A 20,829-nucleotide genomic window follows, 5' to 3' on the forward strand; every position below is an offset into this window, starting at 1 on the left:
AGTAGAAAAGCAAAATTTATTCCTTATTCTATTTTTTTTTTTCCCAAAGAACAAAGTACTTGAAAATAACTTGAATTGTCTACAGCAGTCTTGTGAATTTTCATAGTGCTTTATGTTAGGGTTAATCAGCTGATAAGAATCAATGCAGTTGATCATATGATTAGCTGAACTAACTTGTAATTAGGTGCTAATTAAGATAATTTGTAAACATAGAGCATGCATATAATTCCTAAGTTTTCTTAAGCTTGACTGTGTCCTGTTGTACTAATCTTTATTTTCATCTTTATTTTGTATTTATATGTTCGCATGCTGTATTGCCTTCTTGCTTTAAAAAAAAAGCAAAAAAAAAAGGCATCTAGGCTTCTTTGTAAGGAGTTTGAAAAATGATTGTGAATATCTAAATTTTATTTTCACATTCATTTTACTCTCTGATGGGTTATGCAGGTAGAAAATTGGCTGGACCACTTGCTTCCAAAGGTTATGACCAGGAGTGCAAACTTCCAGTTGGTTACTAGTGTATCCCTTAGGAATTGCTACTGGGCTTAGTGCTACTTAATGCTATTAAGAGCCTGAGCGTTAGGACGGAGTGTGCCTCCTCAGCACCTCTGTGGATGACATCTGCTTAGAGACAGTGGCTGTTGGAGGGCAGGGCTGCTCTTCAGAAGGACTTCAACAAGCTGGAACAAAGGATTGACAGGAACCTTATAAACTTCAACAAGGACAAATAGAAAGTCCTGCCTCAGGGGTAGAATGATCCCCATGCAACAGTGTAGGATAGAAACTGTAGATGAAAACTGGAAAAGTACCTGGGATCTTAGCGGACAAGTTGAACAAGAGTCAGCAGTGGGTCTGGCAACAGTGAAAGCCAACTGCACTAGCAAGGGTTCCAGTCCATGTCAAGGGAGGCATTTCTTTTCCTCTGGTCAGCCGTGGTGAGACGACTTCTGGTGTGCCGTGTGTGCTTTTGGGCTCCTCGGTACAGGACAGACATGGGCATGGTGGAGCGAGTCCAGCAAACAGCCATCAAGGTGGCTGGGGGCTTGAAGCACATGATGTGTAAGAGAAGGGTTTGGTGAGACTTAGGAGAAGACGACAAAAAGAACAGCTATGCCATCATAATTTAGGTATTTTGCTCTTTTATAATACTTGCTTTAAAATAATTAACAGAGATTTATAGACTTCATAAACAGAGAGCTGTAATAGCCTTTGGGCAATTTGATGTCATTTAAAACCAAAAATAATAACCCATATTTGAAAAATGATAGAACCAAATCAAGCCTAAAGAGAGAAAACACTCAAATCCCATTAAAATTCAGTGCAGTGTTATTTCACTTACACAAACAAGGTTTCTTGTTCTTAAAATTAAAGGTAATTAACATTTGTTTGCTTGTTTGTTTTCAATTTAAAATAATGGTGTGGAAGTTAATTCTCCACTGTCTAATGTTTGAGCCTTAAACACACTCACTCACACAGGAAATCTCATTTGAACCAAGATTGTCTGGTAATGATTTTGATCACAGAATTATATTACGGTTTCATTAACTCCAACAAAAACTTTGGGTTCTTGTGCTTACAGCAATTATAGTTCATTTAGATAAAGATGTAGGTTGCTCTACCTTTTCTTTTTTAGGGCTATTTCTCTTTGGAGAAACAAAGATGTTGAATTATTACTGTTTAGCATAGTTAACGTTCAACAAAGTTACCACTGAGCTTAGTTTGATGTTTTCAGTAACTTGGAACTGCTTGAAAAAAACACATAATTACAGAGGACTCACCCCTCTTTAGTATGGGTTAGCATACTGCTCTGTCAATAAGGCAATAATAATAATACCTTGGAAAAAGTAGCAAAGCAATTTCAATATCATGATAAATGTTTCAGATAAATTGCTAGCTTGTGCATTGACCTTGGTGAGTGCTTTCATGGGAATGTAGCATGATTATATATAACTTGTCAAACAAAACAATAGTTTATGATCTTAAAAAATTAAATTGCCTCAGCATAATTACAAAAATGGACAAAAAAGACAATAAATGCAAGTAACTGTTCAGGTCATGTCTTTATTAATAGCATGTCATTAAGCAAACTAAAAAGCGCTAACTGTGCCATATCTAGAGATTAAGTGGGAGCAGAACCTCATTAGCTCTAACAGGAAATCTCAGTCAGATGATAGCAGGGCTGGGAGCACTTCACTAAGTACATCTGTATAGTCCATCCTTATTAAAGGGTCGTGTCGAGAAACAAGGCACCTTAAGTACTACAATATATTGGGTTGGCTCAGAGCCTCGTAGAGATACTGTAGAGCTCCACCTATCCACTAAGAAGCCATTTGCCTGTCTGTCTTGACAATGCCAAATGTTTAAAGGGTTAGAAGAAAGTATTTATCCAGAATGAACTCAGATTGGTCAAGAGAATTATCTCTGTGTGAAACAGCCTCAGTGGTCTCTTGGATTTGCTGATAGATAAGTATCCTCAGTTTCACACACACACGAGCTTGTCATTTTATGCACTTCCAGCTTTTCACTGTATTTTGCTTCTTATCTCTGCTGTTCGTTACGGTGTTGTGCAGCAGCCTTTGTGCTCCCCTTGGGAATCTGTGCTTTCCTAACAATTCGCTGGGTGGGCAGCTTCAGCCAACAGGGGCTGGCCAGGTCCCTGCCCAACGCGAAAGGGAGCACAAGGCTGTAACACAAGTACCCCACACAGGGTGATGATGAATAGTTAAAGAAAAGGAATAGAAGTAAATTGAGGCAAGCCAACTAGCTTCTACTGCAAGGCTCTGGACTGAGGTTTCCAAGGGACAGAGTGCCAATTTAGCTAATTGCTCACACTGTTGTGATACACCACCTATGATAAAAAGGGTTAGCTCCTGCCAGAAGTAACTGAGAGGAGGTTTTAAGTTTTTCCCTTCTTGCCTAGGCTAGGTTTGAACTGATCTCTATCGAAAACCCTTGTAGCATTAAAACAGAGACACCCATTAGTGAAATTTTATGCTACCAAATGAAACCCGAGGTTGAGAAATCAGTTACAAGTAGGGGGAAAAGAGTTGTATTACAGAAAAGGTTAATGGTATATGGACACTACTGTAAGTGTATGCAGAAAGTATTACATTCAATGCGGAAATTTGTTTTCCCACAGTAACAGGAAGATTACTGAAGCAAATCAGGAGCTGTCGAAGACACTGATAATTCTCTGTCATTTCTTTCTGCACCATTTCTGTGAAATTATGCCTTTGTAGCCTTGTAACCCTGTAAATACCGTGTTCCTATTACTTGCAACAGGTCACAGTGTTAGATAACAACGCCGTCCTCGCAACCTTCCAGGCTTTGTGTGGACTTGCCTGGACCTGTGTGAGCTCTGTGTTCACTTGTTTAGTGGTAACAACAATTATTTGACAAACAGGTGCTGCTACCTACTTTGGTATAGCTTTCTTATGATAGTCAGTTGTGTGTATATGTGTATATAAATATGCGTATATGTGCATACATTGTTATATACATTTCTGTAGATGGTAGATAGGAATAACACGTAGTTTTACTGTGCAGAATGAACTACCTATGACCCTGGAATAAAAATGCTGCAGAGAAGAGTATGGGAAAGAGGTAACAGCAGGGGCTTTGAATCTACAAGCACAGAATGGTATCAGAAGCTCAAGAGCCGTAAATAACTCACCAGTGGATGATTACTGGTAAAGCAATCGGGCCTGGGCACTGCGTAAAACCAGTTTTAGGGGGTAGATAACAAAGAGAAGAAAGAACGCATGTCTAACACCTGAAAACATACCATAAATAGTACATTTAACGTGCCACGTACTTGCAAACCAGGGAAGAATGAGCATGTGAGCAAGCGTATAAAAATTACCCCAAGTGGTTCCAGGGGTGACGGGAAAGTGAACATGGGTACAGGTAAGCGTAACGTTGTAGAGAGGCATTGATTTGGGAACATTTGAGTACACATTTTAGCCTTATATGTTTTGAGAAGTAGGTGCTAGTATCATTGTAACCAAGATAATAATAATACTTAAGACTATTAAGACCTCAGTTAAAATAACAGTCAATTCTTGGCTTTGCATATACGGTGTGTTCCTTTTCCTGATATGCAGACTTTAACTGCAACAAACAGCAGAATTCTTAGTGCAGCACACTACCGGCTGATGGAAATTATTGCAACCTACACAGTAATTTAGATAAAATAAATTGCTAGCACTTTGTTGCACAGCAGCATGCCCAACCCAGTGCAGTAGTGACTCCAAGCTGTGCCTCTCACAGTAAAATTCACAAGAATTACCCAAAGTCTTTCCTCGGCAGTATTAGTAGATAGAGTTTTTGAGCAAGGAAGCACCTATAACTTGGAATGCCTAAATCTATTTCTAGAAGTATAAAGGATGTCAGTTTAATCAATTTGGAGGTCAAGCTACCCCACTTCTCTAGGGTGCTGTGAAAACTGGCAAGTTGCTGGTCTAGGAGGGAATGCAATAAGAGCCATCATTGTCTATTTATAGTGCAGAAATAGTGTCCTATCTTACAGCTGAAATTTCTATCCATGTAAGTGGTTGATCCGTTTGATATTTCTGAATTTCAGCAAAGTCCCCCCAATCCTCTGAAATGTAAACTTAGTTTAGACATTTTGTATAATTAGTTCAACTTTGCTGCAATTTTACGTTGTCCATAAAGGCAAGGAAAATATAAGTATTTGTAAGCTGACATACTAAACAGCTTAGTTTATCTCATAGTGGCATATTTAGTTCAGCGGTGACTGACTACACGTTGTCCTACCTATAAATAAAGTCATTAGACTGTCCATGGAGCCTTCCAAACCTGTGTCTATAATCAGCAGTGTTATAATCCTAACACTTTCTGTATTGGTAGTTTGATCTATACAAGCACAAATACAATAGTAGAGGGATTTTAAAAGTCAAATAAATGTCACTGGAGTGCAGCAGTAAATGTGTCCAAGGAACATGCTACCTTAATTGAAAATTCAAATTACTGAGCATTGCCACTTTTCAATAAAACATTCAGTGCTGTTGAATGAAAAATCAATAGCTGCTTTATAGTGCATTTTTCTTAAGCAGTAGGCGAGCACTCAATTCCCCTTTAAAAGATTTTTATTCTTCTATCTGTAATATTTACATCTCTTCCTGTTTCTTTCTCTCTCTAGAGCAGAATAATCTTCAGTTTCTTTTGTAAACGGAAACAGAGCTCACTTGTAAGAACAGGACGTGGTATTCAAATTTGGTAGTCATTGTTATAGTTTAAAGCCACTACAAATTCAGCTGGCTGCGTAGTTTTTTTTTTTTTTTTTTTTTTTTGTGAACACTCAATTTAAACTGTGTCTACTGAGATTTCAGGAAATACTTTTTGTTCACTTTTGGATAGGATAGCATTTAGTTTTAAGGCAGCAGCCTTGACATTCTTGTAGAATAACTGGAGACTTGTCTTTGTTATCTAGAGAAGAAATGCTATAAAAATATGTAAAAGTTCAGGTGAAATGGTAAAAATGTGCTGGAGATTTGTAGGTTGAAAGGAAATCGTAGGTACCTATGAAAGCAGAGATGGTGGTGGCACGTGAAGTTCTCTGAGAAGTTTCTCCATGATGCTCGACGGAGATGGAGTGCGTTCCTGCTGCTTTTGATCACTGATTATACATTTGACAGTTTTCCATCTGGTTAGGCTCTAGCATGAAAGGGCCAGTACTTTGTGTCACTTTTCCCTTTCTGTTTTCACTTGGTTCTCTCAGGAAGTAACACAGAAACCACATTAGTATTCTGCTGCATACCTGGCAGAAATGGTACTTGCTGCCTTCTCTTCTTGTACCTGCTGCCTTCTCTTCTTGTATGCTTGTGAGGCAGTGACAGTGATGCTTTATATCAAGTAAATCTGCAGCACCGAGGCTTTGTGAAAGTTCAAGGATATACTGCACCTCTCACTTGTTCCTGTTCCTGTCCCAGCTCTGTTCCAGTAAGTGCTCTCATCTCTGGTGTGGAAACTATTGCAATAATCTGTGTGATGGGAAAGAGAGATTTTTTTTTTTTTTTAAGATTTTCCATATAACTTGACTATATATGAACTTTCCATGTAACTTGAAAGAAAAGCTATCATGTTACAGACTGATCTGTACATAGGCTGCTGGGAGTTTTGAGTCAAAATTATATTGATCTTCAAGGATAAGTATGTAACAGTTCATTAAGTTCCAACATATAAATCACAGATATTGATTATAGCTGATAATTGTATACATAGGGTCACTCCATAAGACATAGCCTGAAGTTTTGTGTGCACTTTATTCTCAAGAGTTTTTAGAATTACTTCTAAGCACCCATTGTTTTCCAAATGAGGAGGGAGCAATGACACTGTTACTTAGAGTATAGCCTCCCAGGGCAATGTGCCTTTCTAAAAAGACCAGGAATAAGCTTTAATTTAAGTTAGCAGATCAAAATTCCTTGGAACATGGATGAAAATTGTGTGTGCCAATATAGCCTCATTCGTTTAAATGGAATTTGTCCTTTGTAGCATTTCACTGATGTGACTTAGCAACAAGGATCATTAGCCTCTGAGCTAAGAATGAGAATGAGAAAAGAGCCAGATTGAAGTACACGTTACAGCGAGAAAGCCACTGCTGATACATGTGCTCAAAGTACTTTTGCTTTTCCCTATTTCAGATTGAATCTTTATCTCAGCTTTGTGATTGCCCCCTTTACTATAAGCAGCTGTCATTTTTTTGTTCCACAGCTTATCAAATTAACAGATGCTTGTTGTGCAGCATGTGTCAACTTAGAAAAATACCAAAGTATTATCAAATGTAGAAACTGGGTGTGTAGACTGATGCTGAAATTCTCCTCTGCATAAAGTAAATCATGAAGAAACGATGGCTCATCACCTAAAGGCAGAAATCTAATCTGTATTTGTGATAACAGATCTAAATTCTGGCAACTTTCAGTATCTTACACTCTTTGCTTTTAGCTAACTAAAAATGTGAGCTTGTTTTTTATCTCATCAGTGAAAGTCAATGAATGGTGAAAGAACCCAAGCCTCTGTTATTTTGCTCACTGCATAGAGTTACTGTCCTTAGATGACTTCTGACTTTTTCAGTCAGCACATGATGGTTTTTTATTTGTTCTGAACATATCCACAAGTGGTTATTAGAGCCCAAAATGAAATATGCTCTGTCTCCGCATCCTCACGTACTTTTCCTTTACAGCAGAGACTTCTTTGACCATGTTATATATATCTTGTCCATGTATATCCTGGTTTTGGTGTATGGCTCTTTGAACGCTTCCATACCATGATGCTTTTTTGGTTCAGTTATCTGAATCAGACAAAACAAGTTCCTGTTACTGGGCTTCCTGCAGTCTTGGTAAGTGAGCAAGAGGTGCAAAAAATAATAGTAATGCCATCCCTTCTTATTGAAGAATGTAATAAGTTCTAAAAAGCAAGTAGTGATTGAATGTAAACAAAATTAAAATTAAGATTTTACTGATTTTCCTGTTAAGAAAGATTTCCTATGCTTTTTTCTGAGTTCCTAAAATAGAGATTTTTTTTTTCTTCCATGCTGTAGCTTTTCACTATGTGTGGTCTGTCTCAAACAGGCTAACTGAGAAATGTTAAAAAAATCAAATTGGTTAGAACATGTTTCCCTAGAGTGACATAAATCCTTGCCTTTGAATGCTATATTCTGTTACCTTAGACTAAGCAGGAAAATGAATGGCTATTGCTAGTGCATAATCTTATTCTTAAACAATGCTGAATGGCTTCTTCAAAATTAATTTCAGGCAAGACAAATGATATTGAGGAACCAAGCCAATCCACCCATGACCTCCCCTAGAGGCTGTTTCCAAACTGCCACTGCTGCTGCTTGTAAAGCAAGTCATGGGATCTGTCAGAGAGCAAGCCAAGGAACTGAGGCTGAAAGCCAGATTCAGACGCTGGAGGCATTCCAGATTTTGCTATCTCTGTCAGATGTTTACTGATAATTTTCCATGTGTGGATATAAGGCTGCAAAAAGAATTTCTGCCGCAGCAAAGATAGCCAAGTATGATGTTTTGGAATATCAACTGTGTTAGATGCCTTTCAAATCCTATGTTCTTATGAAGTGCTCTCATACCAAACTGAAGCAGAGGGACAAGGTAGAAGCTGCACTGCTGAGTATTTCTCTGCACAGACTGAGATACTTGTAACTCAGCAACGCAGACATGACTAAATTGCCTGTTTATGCTGTGGCACCTTCTAAGTCCTGTGGAACAGATTCAAGCCTGTTTATGCCTAACTTCTGTTCTATAAGAATCACAGATAGAAAGGATAAAACAAAGTCTTAATGGTTTTGTGACATTGCCCATTCCAAAGCTTCCTTTTCCCCATTTGCATGAATATCTCAATGTGGGCAACAGAGAAAAGGGGTCAGTACTCAATACAGTATAAGCCTTTCACGTTTCAGACATTTTAAAGTATATGAGGCATTACAGATGATTTTAAGAACTATGCTTTTCTTCTGCCTGATTTCAGAAAAAACAGCACAAAACGTGCTAAAACGCATTAAGCAGTAACATCAGAGGGTGGCCCGGCAGACCACATGCAGCTTTTAATTAGACCCATGCAACTGTGTTTAAAAGCTGGTTGGCTTAAGCAGAGTTAAATGAGAACAGAGTTTGACCTTCTGTCTGTAGAGTGCTAAATGCTGTAGCACTCAAGACAATGTAATACAAGACACATTGCTAACCTTCCCATCCTGTATACTCCGTTGTGGCTGTTGCCAACTGGATCAAATGAACATTTGGAAAGGTGTGTTAAGTAGTAGCCAGATCCCATTCTCTCTTAATTATGTGGCTTTCACCAGTATGCAGTACTAAATCATCCTTGCCCAGGGGTAGTATAATTACTGCTGAATAGCCTAATGCTGAATAACTTAATATACTGGAGGCAATAATTATTCCCAGAATGTGTCTGTTCCACTTTGCATATTTACTTGTGTTCTTCAGAAAAATTATCCTGCAACATAAATACTCTTTAGGGCAATACTGGTCTTTGCCTTGAATATATTGGTCACAAGCTCAGCCCTTTGAGAGTAAGCTAAAAGACTTCCTTAGAAGAATAAAATGGCAATGGAATAAGTATCTTCAGTAGCTCTATAGAACATATTTTTAATTCTGTCATGGTAGTGCTATTCATTTTAATTTAATCTCTACTGCCAGCCCCTTTCATTTGAATTGCTCAAAGTTCTTTCTTCCTGATTTGAAAGAAAAGAAAGCTAAACTTACAAACCCCAATAACTGAGGGTCACTTTTATCTTTCATACTTTAATAACCTATTATAGTTTACATTTGCAAGTGGAGAATTTTCATCAGATGCAATACTAGATACTGCCCCATTTCTTTCAGGCATATAGTCCCTGTCCTCCTTGCTCGGTTTGTACCTAGTTTGAATGGGAACAGTTGAAGATATTATCCACCTCTCTCCATTTTCTGTTTTTATTGTATTTGTGTTGAATAGTATGGTGATACTGGCTGTCGAGAGTTTGATATGGACTGTGGGAGCAATGTGTTGCCATTTCTGCATTACTAGACTTATTGATACATCTGAAGGATTTTCAGATCGTATATCCCATAAGTGCTGATGTGGGAATATTTCCTCTGGATGAGGGGTATTAGAATGAGAAAGTGGGGTCAGCATTAACCCACTGGAGGGTTTGGAAACTGAATATGTTTCAAAACTCTTAACTTATTATTTAATTTTAATTATTTAAAATCTGACTCACAGTGAGGTAATTTTGAAAATAGTACCAGCTTTGCATTGGAAATGCGCAGTTTTGCGTTCTAAACATCTGTTAGTTTCTGTTTGCTGGATAGTCTGGCCTCAGTGCTATATTTATCTTGGGATGTGACCTTTCAGTCTCACAGGGATTTGACAACTAAATTTTTCTTAATTTTCTTTACTACCATCTGGCTTTATGATGAAAGAGCTGAAAGGAGAGACTGGGAATAAGATTCAAGTCTATACAGGCTCAAGCCAAACTATCTGCAAACAGCCCCTGTGATCCTAGTTGCGTGTATATGCTCAAGGTACAAAGCTGTTTTTATATGATCCCAGACTCCATTTCAGATATTTAAATATTGCAGCAAACAGTTAAACTCCTGAGAACATGCGTGGATTGGATTATATTGCTTCAGCAGACTCTCATTCTAAAACATACTTGCTTATAACCTTATCTGAATAAAGGCCGCCCTGGTTCTGAAATCTATAATGTTATTTCATTACTGTCACATTCAAAGATGCATACAAATCTGACAAGCAGTAAATTCATTGGCTGAAAGCATCCTCCACTTCAGCAGCTGTATCTATTTTGGTACATTGTCTTGGAGTCTATGTCAATGAGCCTCTGTGTTCAAGTACTCAGCATTCAAGTGCAGAAGTTCTTGATTGGGAGCAGATTAATCTTCAATTATCAAAAAGTCTAATTCATAATCTATCTACCCGAAGTCCCCTGTAAAAAAAAAAAAAAAAAAAAAGTATACATATTTATTTAAGTCTGACAAAAAAATCGTCTATTTGCTGAAGTTTTTTTTTTTAAACTAAATTGACACCATCATCACCACCACCACAATTCCCCCCACTACCCAGCCCAAACAGGATATGAAAGTAAAGAGCTTAAAGGTCTAATGTTATTGCATCTGAAAACAAACTCATTTTTTGTACCTTGGAGACAAGACCTACCAGATGAAAATCAAATAAACTAATTAGTGTTGAGCAAAGAACATTTTATATATTATGGCTCTCTGGGCTAATTTCACCCCTTTCTAACTACTCATTATATAAAACTCCTTAAATCAGTGGGACATAAGGCACTGTACTGAGAGCAAGGTCAATGGAACCAGACTCTTTTAGGACATAATGAATGGAGACAGAATTCTCCAAGGGATCTTCTTAATATATGTCAGGAGCACAGCAGATCACAGACTAGTGATTATGAAGCGGACCTGTAGTCTTTTTTTCCCCCTCAAATGAAGTTTCCATATTTTCCTCTTAAACATTTTTAATTTGAAAACAAAAATTAAATAGGAAGAAGTTCTCATTTAACAACCTGCCTCTTCATAGGAAAAAAGTAAAAAACACATGGAAAAAATCAGGAACATGTTCCTATTTGGTTAAAAATGATAATTGATGAATGGCTATGTAGTATGATTCACATTATTTCTTATTTTATGGAGATGCATTTTAATGTACATCTCTGGTAGTAAAATGCTTTCAAGTAAGTGGCTTGAACGTACAGAATCAAGGAGTCCCATAACAATCGTGAAACTCTATTCTAAAAAAATAAATAAAAGCAAATGTCTAAATGTACCACTGCAAAGTGCATGCCTTTGAAAGTAGTGGTCTGGAAGTCATGGTCTGTAAACAATTCTGATGAAGGTTTTCATATTCCAAGTACGGCTTTCTTAGATTATTTAGAAAAACTGGTCTTCATTACCATTTTGAAATTACTGTAGTGAAACCTCCATTTAGCCATCATTTTTAGTTATCATTTAGTTATCATATCAAATGATATGCTGAATACATTTTGTTAAAACTATGATGTCATATTTACTCTCGTTTTACTTAAAAGCATAGTCATTCAATACCAAGCCTGTAAGAAAGATCTGTTCTGTTATGTGAAGCAAGTACAAAATTGTCCTGACTTGGGAGTTCTTGAACTAACTGGCGTTCGACTACCTCTAGTTGAGTAAGTGAGTAATTTGAAACTTTAGCAGCTCTGGTGAAGACATAGACACAACATGAATGCTCTGGAGACCGTCTTTAACTGTATAATCCACTGTGAGGAAAATTACGTAGGTTGTTTTTGTGTTGGTAATAGTTGTGTATGGTTTGTGTAATAGGTCATCAGAAGTCATCAGCCTGCATAGATAGTAGAGCTAAGTAAAAATATTTTGTCTTGACTGTCTATATTTCTAAATGTGTAGTAGCCTGGCCAGCCAGTTAGCGTGCACGCAGTCTGTATTATTGTTAAAACAGATAGATTCAACAAACCATCTTTATTTAGCACAGCACTCAAGAAAGTATTTGGTTCTGATCTCAGAAGTTCTTACTGCTTTTGCTGTAAGTAGGTACTGTGCTCAAAAGGGACGAACTTCAGTATATGTATCTATGCTTTCCTAGATTGTAAAGTTGGAGCTGAAGCAGAGTTGAAATGTAGATCCAACTGAAGTCATACTGTACACCCACTGACTTCAGATGGTCAAAGGTTTTTGGCAAATTAATTTGTTTACCAAATAAAATGACATTCTTTGCTTTTAATCCGGTAATGACCAGGTGGACATCTTTTCTTTGTTCAACTCTTTGTATACTCCAGTATCTTTCAGCATGTGCAGTATGTTCCTGCTGTGTTTGTGTTGTTCCCATATTCCTCTATTTTAAATTTAACTTATGCTTCTTGGTGCATCATCTTTTCTTTTCTTTTTTTTCCTTATTTCTTTTTGGTGGGTTTTTATTTTTTGGCGGGGAGGTCTTTTTTCTTCGTTTTTTTTTGGGGGGGACAAAGGGCAGGTAAACAAAACATTTAGTTTAGCATAACCTTCTCAGTGTTTTGTTAGGCTTTCTACACTCACAAAAGCATGCATGCTAGTACAGTGTAGTCCGTTAATGATTTTTGATGTGGTTACCCTTAAAAAGCTATTTTTCTCTGAACTGCTATAGGATTTCATATCCCGAAGCATCTTTACTTTCTCCATTCATAACTAAATTGGAACACTCAATTTTGAAATAATAGTTAGTGTGATTTATTATTTACCACAGCAGCACTGAAGAAATGTATTTGAAAAGAAGCCAGTAGCAAATTACAATCGATTTGCACAATATAACAAATAAAATGTTTTACGGAGGCAGACTCGGTGTTTCAAGTTATATATGATCCATAATAATATCTCCAAGATGTCTGCTTCTTTATTACTGTCAACAATTCATTAATCACCTTCCTACAAAAAGGGAAAAAAAATAGATTCAGACGTCTAAGAAAGTGCTGATTATGGCTCTTTAGCTTCTACACAGTTTTCTCAAAATGCTATAGTTTAAGTAAATGAGGATACATAGGGACATTAAAGAACTCCCTTCAGGTATCCTTGGAATGAAAGCAGTTAAAGTTGCTTATATTGTGATGGAACGGTGATAGTGATTATGATGACGGACTGCAGTTAACGGTTGTGTTGATTGGTGGCTGTTAACAAATAGAGAAAATGGAGTGACTAGTGATGGAGAAATAATTAAACCAATACTAAAATAATATGTGCAGTTTGAGATTCTTAGAGCTGTAAATCCACTAGAAACAGACATTCATATTATTTTCCAGGAAGGTAAAATAGTGTATTTTTGTAATCACAAAATGAATTTGGTTAAAATCTTTCTGCTGTGATTCTAACTGTGTGATTTTTATCCCCAAATGCTGAGTTATGCCTGCAGTTCAGTTACCATGTCGTAATTGAACTGTTAGGCAGTTCTGTGATTTGGGGAAGGACTCTTTCAAGTGACAAGAATGTTGTAGCTACACCTCTTGAGATAATGCAGAATATTTTTCCAACACCATGGTTTAGGTATGAGATCTTGATTATCCCATCCTTTACCATATGTTTTCCTGATCGTTGGTGTGTTCCTGAGGTAGCAAAGCCTGCAGATGCAAAAGATGCCTGAGCTACAAAAAAGCTTGTAGCTCAGCGATCACAGTGTGTCTAAATGAGATGCAACTAGCCACAGAATAGGAAGCATTATTGAATCCACTTCTACTCTTTATATGTGGTTCTAAGATGGTGCTGGACATTTCACTATATCCTTTAGATCATAGACGATGTGCCTCTAGGAAAGTATAAATGAAAGATTAGATCTACAGAGATGTTTGTGTATGTGAAGATGCAGATAGACTCTGATAGGAGCATCATCAGTCCCGTATTTAGGCCAGTGATTTTAATTAGAATTAAGCGTACTGTCCATGTAGTTTACTTTTGAAGACATCATCCATCACCAAGCTGTAAATCTGACCCAAATTGTTCTCATTGATTGTCCAAGAATGAGGAAGAGCGCTGCAAAACTTACAGAATACAATGAGAAAAATAGAGATACTGGCAATAGTATCCAGAGGCTACTTTCCGAGCATAGCTCATTGCTGTGGAAGAGATCATCCTGCCAAAAACACATAGTAGTACGTTAAGTTATCTCAGGAACTTGACCAGACAGCACAATCTGTTAAGCCAGTTCTTTGATATGCTACCAATCAGACAGAGAACAATCTGTCTGAGTCCATTCCCTCTATTAGTCTCCAAGACTGCAGATTGGTTACTGCTCTCTAAGTTAGTTGCATTTCTAGGCATGTCCGTGCGTTTAGTAATTCTTAATGGATTTGTCTTTCATGAATCCATGTGATCAAATACCAGTGCAAAGTCAGAACGAAAATTCAGCTTAGCACCTTTATTTCAATTAAACGGATCTGGAAACTGCAAAATATGACATTCGTACCTATTAATTAAACCATCAGCAAAAAGCTTAAGCAATTTTCATGCTATATTGTGCTATTTCTGGAATTAAAATAACAGCCAGACATTACATCAAGACTATTAAAGAACAAAAAGATAGTACCTTCATATTCAGATAAAATAAGATACATTCTAAATGAGGGAACAAATAAAAGATCTATAAAAATCCATAAGAATGTTTTCTGATACAGGTGTGACTTAACAGAGTTTTCATTTAACTATAAATAACCACAGTAATTACATATCAATATAATTCCTGGTATCTATTGCATTTGTTACAAGTGGTTCAGAGGAGACAATGAGGGTAAAAAAAACAGTATTAAAGTGAGAGTGTAATTCCACCAGAGCAATGACTTCTTGTCTTTGAGTTTCTATTTACATAAGAAAACTGTCATAAGGAAAGGGCAGCACATATAGTTATTTATTTATTTTTGAAATAGAACTTTCTTGGATTTTTCAAAAGTCTTTCATTTTGGAATTAAACTCTGCATCTTGGACAAGACAGACAGGCAGTTAATTAGTCCCCGTCCCCCCCGTCCCCCCCCAAAAAAAAAAAAAAAAAAAAAAGAGCATTGAGTGCTCTTGGAAAAAAAAATGACACTTGTAAAGAAAATGATTGCTGAGGATACGGTATTGATTTAATAGTTTTGCAGCTGAAAATGTTTGCTAATTGGAGAACCAATTCCATATTTGTATTCCCAGCACAGAAGCAAGAAGCTTCTGAATTAAGCATCAAGAGCAAATACTTGCTGAAGGAAAAAAGAAATCCAATATAAACCCAGGATGTGATACTGGAGGAAACAGCAATCTGGCAGCCTTGCTCTGGGCATTGTAAAACTGCCCTACAAACGGACAGGTAGAAGCAGTCATAGAAATTAATAAAAAAAATTACTGTCAATGAATACTAGTAGGCAATTACAGCTGGCCAAGCTAATAGCATTTTTCAACTGTTGTTTTCATCACAATATTCCATGTGCTTATTACTATTGTAATGACTAACAGCGCAATGCAGAACATTCTGACATGTTGCCGTTACTTTCACAGAATTGTCTCTCTTTTGGCAGACCATTGTGAAAGAAATAGGTAAGAAGGAGGAGTAAACATTTTACATACTTCCCTTTTTGATTCTTTAAAACCTTAAAAATTCCAACAAAATATCTAAGCAATATGCGAATTAGTTTAGATCATTTTAAGAATGGATGCCTTTTTCATTTCCCTGTAGATTATTTTAACTATTTCATCAGGCAGCATTAACCCTGTATTTATGCTTTATACAGGAATGGCAAATCATAGGTGTTTTATATTTCAGATGTCATTCAAATAGCAGAAAGTTATGGTTTAGTGGAGGTCTTGTTAGTGTTAGGTCAGAGGTTGGACTAGGTGATCTTGGAGGTCTCTTCCAACCTAGACAATTCTGTGATTCTGTGAAGTGTTTGATGATGTGTAGGAGCTGAATACTTGCAAGCTGCAAATAACTTCTGCGAAACAGGCACCAAGCACTTCCATACATCTGTATCCACTGTGATTTTTTTTTTTTAAATAAATGTTCCTCTCTATCCCAAATCAGATATTGACATTTCTGAAGAAGTGCCAGCCACTATCTCAGGTAATTTCTATAAATACACGTCCAGCAGTACAAGAAGAAAAAGAGCTGTAGTAAATCCCCCAACAATATGCTGCCAGCTCATCCCTTATTCCTCCCCCCCAACACCCCCAATAAATAAATAAATAAATAAATCTGTGGAGCTGTGGGATGCCTTCTAGGAAGATGACATAAAGTACAGAAGTATGAATAAATAAGAGCACTTGTTTCCTCCAATGTGTGTGCCTTTTGCCATTTTATATCCCTTTCATGTCCTTCTCTTCATCCCTACTGTCTCATTCCTTTTATTAATTGCTTTGCTTTTTCTCCTCTGCCTTTTTCTCGCCTTTCTTCTTCTGGAAAAGTGTGACTTGTATTCTACTCATTCATTTCTGCTCATTCATTTTTCTTTCCTTTGTTGTCTCTTGACCATATAAGTCTCCTTTCCTCTGCCCCAGAGATAGTTTCTCATTTCTCTTACTTCACTCCCTATGATGTGTGTGCCCTTCCTTCTGATCTAATTCTTTCTATTTCTTTGTCACATGCATTCTGTTTTACCGACCCCCTTCCTCTGCATTCTGGCTCTGCTCTTGCTTTTTATACCCCTATTGACTTATTTCCTAAGACTGCTACATAACTTGTCTCAATTTCATTCTCTTTGTCTACCACAGTGCACAGCCAGCATTTCCAGCTGCATCTCCCATTCCTAGTTCTGTTGTATCATTTCAGCTTCTGGACTTCTTCTAACCTTCCACCATCTCACTGCACCTATCGCTGCGCCTATTTTTGCTTTGCTGCTTTATTCTGTTCTAAGGGCATAAAGGAGAAAGAATTACCTAAAAGCATGTCCCGTTTCGGAGAAGGATGACTTGCTGATGTACCGTTGCTGCTCAGTGTCCTCTCGCTGGCCATCAGAGCGTGTCAGAGGCTGGCTGTGAAAGAGGTAGGATTCATCGCTGGTGCCTGCTGTGCTCTGATTATTCTGTACTTCCCAGAGCTGCAAGAAGCAGAGCATAATTAGATCAGCAATGAAGCTTTTTACAGTTTGGAATCGTTTGTTAGTCCCACTGATGGTTTTGTATAGCACAGGGTTGATTTTATGTAGAAAGAAAGTTCTTGAATTACAGTATGTCAGTCATAATAAATAGTGAGCCCTAGCTTCTGCTCTCTACAACAGAATGAGGTGGGTTGTTTTTCCTCTTGGGTAGGTTCTAACTAACTTGAATAACAAATACTTGATATTTAATCCTCACATGTTCAAGACTTCTTCTAATATGTGAAGGTCAATATTAGATCCGAGGCCTGAATCTAGATGCCTTTGACAGTGATGGACTGTCAGATATGATGGCTGTATCTATACCAGCCTGTGAGCACTCTTGTTCATACTGTTAAATTGTTCATTGCTGGCCAGGTTTTGGCTCATGATGACTTAATTAGCATCCACTAAATGATGCCTGAGCACAGTTTGGGGATTAGCATAGGCCAGGAACCAACTCCAGTAGGCAGTTGGGATAGTACCACGCTGTTTTGGGGATAGAAAGATGTAGCTGAATGGAAACAACCTGTGCCTGTTAGTTGGCCCGAGGTCCTGAAAACTATTCCTGGGTTATTCTATATACAATTTTAGTGTATGGAGGTAAATCTAACCTCACGGTTTCTAACTTTTTCATTTTAATCTTTAGTGCTCCTACTCGTAACAATAGTGGTACTGATCTATACCAAAGGCTATTTTAACCCATCTGTTCAGTACTAACTTCCCTGGACACTCAAAACAAATATAAATGACACATTCCCCAAATAATCCAGTATGATGGAGGTCTTCTTCAATTAATTGCGTAATCTTTTCATCTCATGCAGATTTTCTGTATTCACAACATCCTTTGTCTAGACTTACTGTCGGCTGGTACATAGAGTATCACCTCCTTTTTTTTTGTTTGAGTTTAGCTTCTGACTTCAGCCTTTAGTGCTTGTGTGCAAGAAGCATTAAACAGCTGACTACTACCCTTAATCTGTCATTTTTAAATGTGTTGAGGAGGGCAGATCTTAGCACAGACTGTTGGGGATATCCACTAGTTCTCTCTCACGTGTAATATCTGATCATTTTTGGTTTTACACTTTCTTGGCCTTTAACCAAGAGATGTGGACTTTTGCTTTTGGTTACACTCAATACTGATACTGTGAAAAGTAACGTATTGTTTTTAATCTGGTTGGCGTCAGTTTCTGTAGTATATGGACTTTAATTCAGGCAGATCATTCAGAAGGGTCCTTTTGTGCCTGGAATTCTGGACTGGTAGAGAGTTGGATTTACATATGTCAACATCAACGGTGTTTTACTAATAGTTGAACCAATTCTTCACTCCCTTCCCTATACCAGTATACTATGTGGATCTATTATTAAATTTTATTTATGAGCTTTATTAAAATAGAATAAGCAGCACTCAATCTATGTGGAACATTTTTTATTACTAACCCAACAGTTTTGTCCTTTTTCTTAATAAGCTTGAATATATAGATGTCTGTTGCTTTTGTTTGGATACTGGTTCTCTTTGATCACTGTCATTTATCTTATACCAGTGAAACTCCATGAAATGCTGTTGCTTTACATCAGCACTGATAAGGCAATCATAGGCAAGGCAAAAGTTTCTAAAATTCTTTACAAAAAATCCATTTTTTTGTGGAAGTGTTCTCTCCTGCCCTGTTTCTTCCATGGGCCTTTGAAATGGGAAAGGCCTCTCAGTGTCAAAGAGCACTTCCCTGTGCTCTTCTATAGGCAAGTTATAAATAGATCCCATGATTAGGTATTGAAGTAAGAAGCTTTATTTTATTTTTCCCTAGGATAACATTAAGAAACTTAGTGTAGTATATTATGGGGTTTCATTTTTCTTGAGCATTAGCAATTCTGCAGATGCTTGTTCCAATGCTTTCTAAAATCATCTCCTGTTAACACTGCAGTCTAACAAGGAATGTTCCTGTCTTTGAGAAACACATATGTGTATACTGTGCTTGCCATTGACCCATCTCCTTCACCTTTTCCTGCAGAAAGATAACTTACAAACTATTTATTTTTTTTAGAAGTTAGTATTGGATGTGTTTGTGAAGTCTTATGTTCTACAAGTCTGAGGAGTTCAAAGTTCAAGATGACAGTGTAAACTTCAGTATATTGTCTCAACAGTAATTTGAATTCTCTACATTCTTTAAGTACTGTTTATTTTCAGAGACTGTTTATTTCAAATCCGATTTTGCGTTTACAGTAATTAATGTAATGTTTAAGGCAGAAGACACTTGTGGACGGGTAACATACAAGATAATGTGGGAAATTATGGCATTTACCCAAAGCAGTTAGTGTTAGACATTTATTTTGATCAGTGGATCATAATTCAGTTTTTCGTTTTTATGAGTTATTCAGAGTACTCTGATAAAAAGGTTGTGTTTGAGAAGTCTTTATTCTAATCCCAATTCTGTCTCTATTTTACTAGCAAGAACAAGTTTTTAGCTTCTCCCCACTCGCCCACTCCCATTTTTTGTGGCTCTAGGTCTCTGTCACAATGCCTCTTGTACAGTATGATAGCGATGATTCATTTCCTAACACATTTGCAAGGTACTTCCAAGACTGACTGCTTTCCAAGTGGACAGGGCTGGTAAATTCACTTAATGTTTTATATTGGAAAAATTCTTCAAAGTATGTTGTTAGTTTTAATGACAGGCTTATCAGTTTTTCTCCTAGAAAATTAGAAATCTTGGCCACTTCGACTGTGTGTTCATTACAAGGAACCATATGGTCATTTGCAAACATTTTGTGTGTGTTCAATTAAAATAACAGGATTCTGAGACTCTTCATCACCACAAGGGAACAGGTCCTCCATTCAGGGCAACTGGAACCTGCATTTGTGGTCACTGTATAATGAACATTTGTATAGCATTACAATCTAATCAGGCAATATCCACACACAAGAAAAAAATCTCTATATGAATTATTTTTTCGTTCATCTACCTAGCAATCAAAGGTATTTAGAATCAAAGCACAGCTCTAGCAGAGATGCATTATGGTGAAGGAATCAAAAATGTGATCGCTAGATTATCACTTCCAGCAAAACTCTTAAAAGACAATTGTAAAATGTATATACTTATATTCAAGAATATTTGTATTTAAATCTCTGTAAATATAGAATTATATACTTATATATTTATAGTTTCAGTCTTTTGACTTTAAAATTGTCTGTTTTTTTTTTGTAACAGACAAAGACTGTTGTTGCAACTTCAAAGACTGACAAACTTGATAATCCTTTCTCTGCTGAAATCTACAGAACATTAGAATGCTCTCGTGTGTGCACTGCGATGAATTGGCCAAAGGGCTATCAGAGTGTATCTGTAAATCCCATCTTAAAAATGGCCAGATAAATTTTTAAGTTTTATCTTGGCACTTCTGACTGGATAAAATTTCATATACTTTGAAATTCAGCATTCTGAAACTTCTGCATGAAAAAATATACAATTTAAACTTCTACTTACACTACCTGGTAGCAGAGATTACAGAGATTTGAGATTCCAGTGGTTTATAAATTCTTACACAGTTTGCTTTATTTTACATTTACTGTATTGTCATCTAGAAAGGAAATGGGATAAAGTGTTGATTCTAAATTATTTCTGTTATTGATTTTAACTATTTCATACGTAGAAGTCAAATTATTTCCTTTATAGCTTCACAATTGACACTGGTTGAGTAAGATACTGAAGTTTATATTG

This window comes from Anser cygnoides, chromosome 13 (genome assembly GCF_040182565.1).
Source record: "Anser cygnoides isolate HZ-2024a breed goose chromosome 13, Taihu_goose_T2T_genome, whole genome shotgun sequence".
Classification (NCBI taxonomy): Eukaryota; Metazoa; Chordata; class Aves; order Anseriformes; family Anatidae; genus Anser; species Anser cygnoides.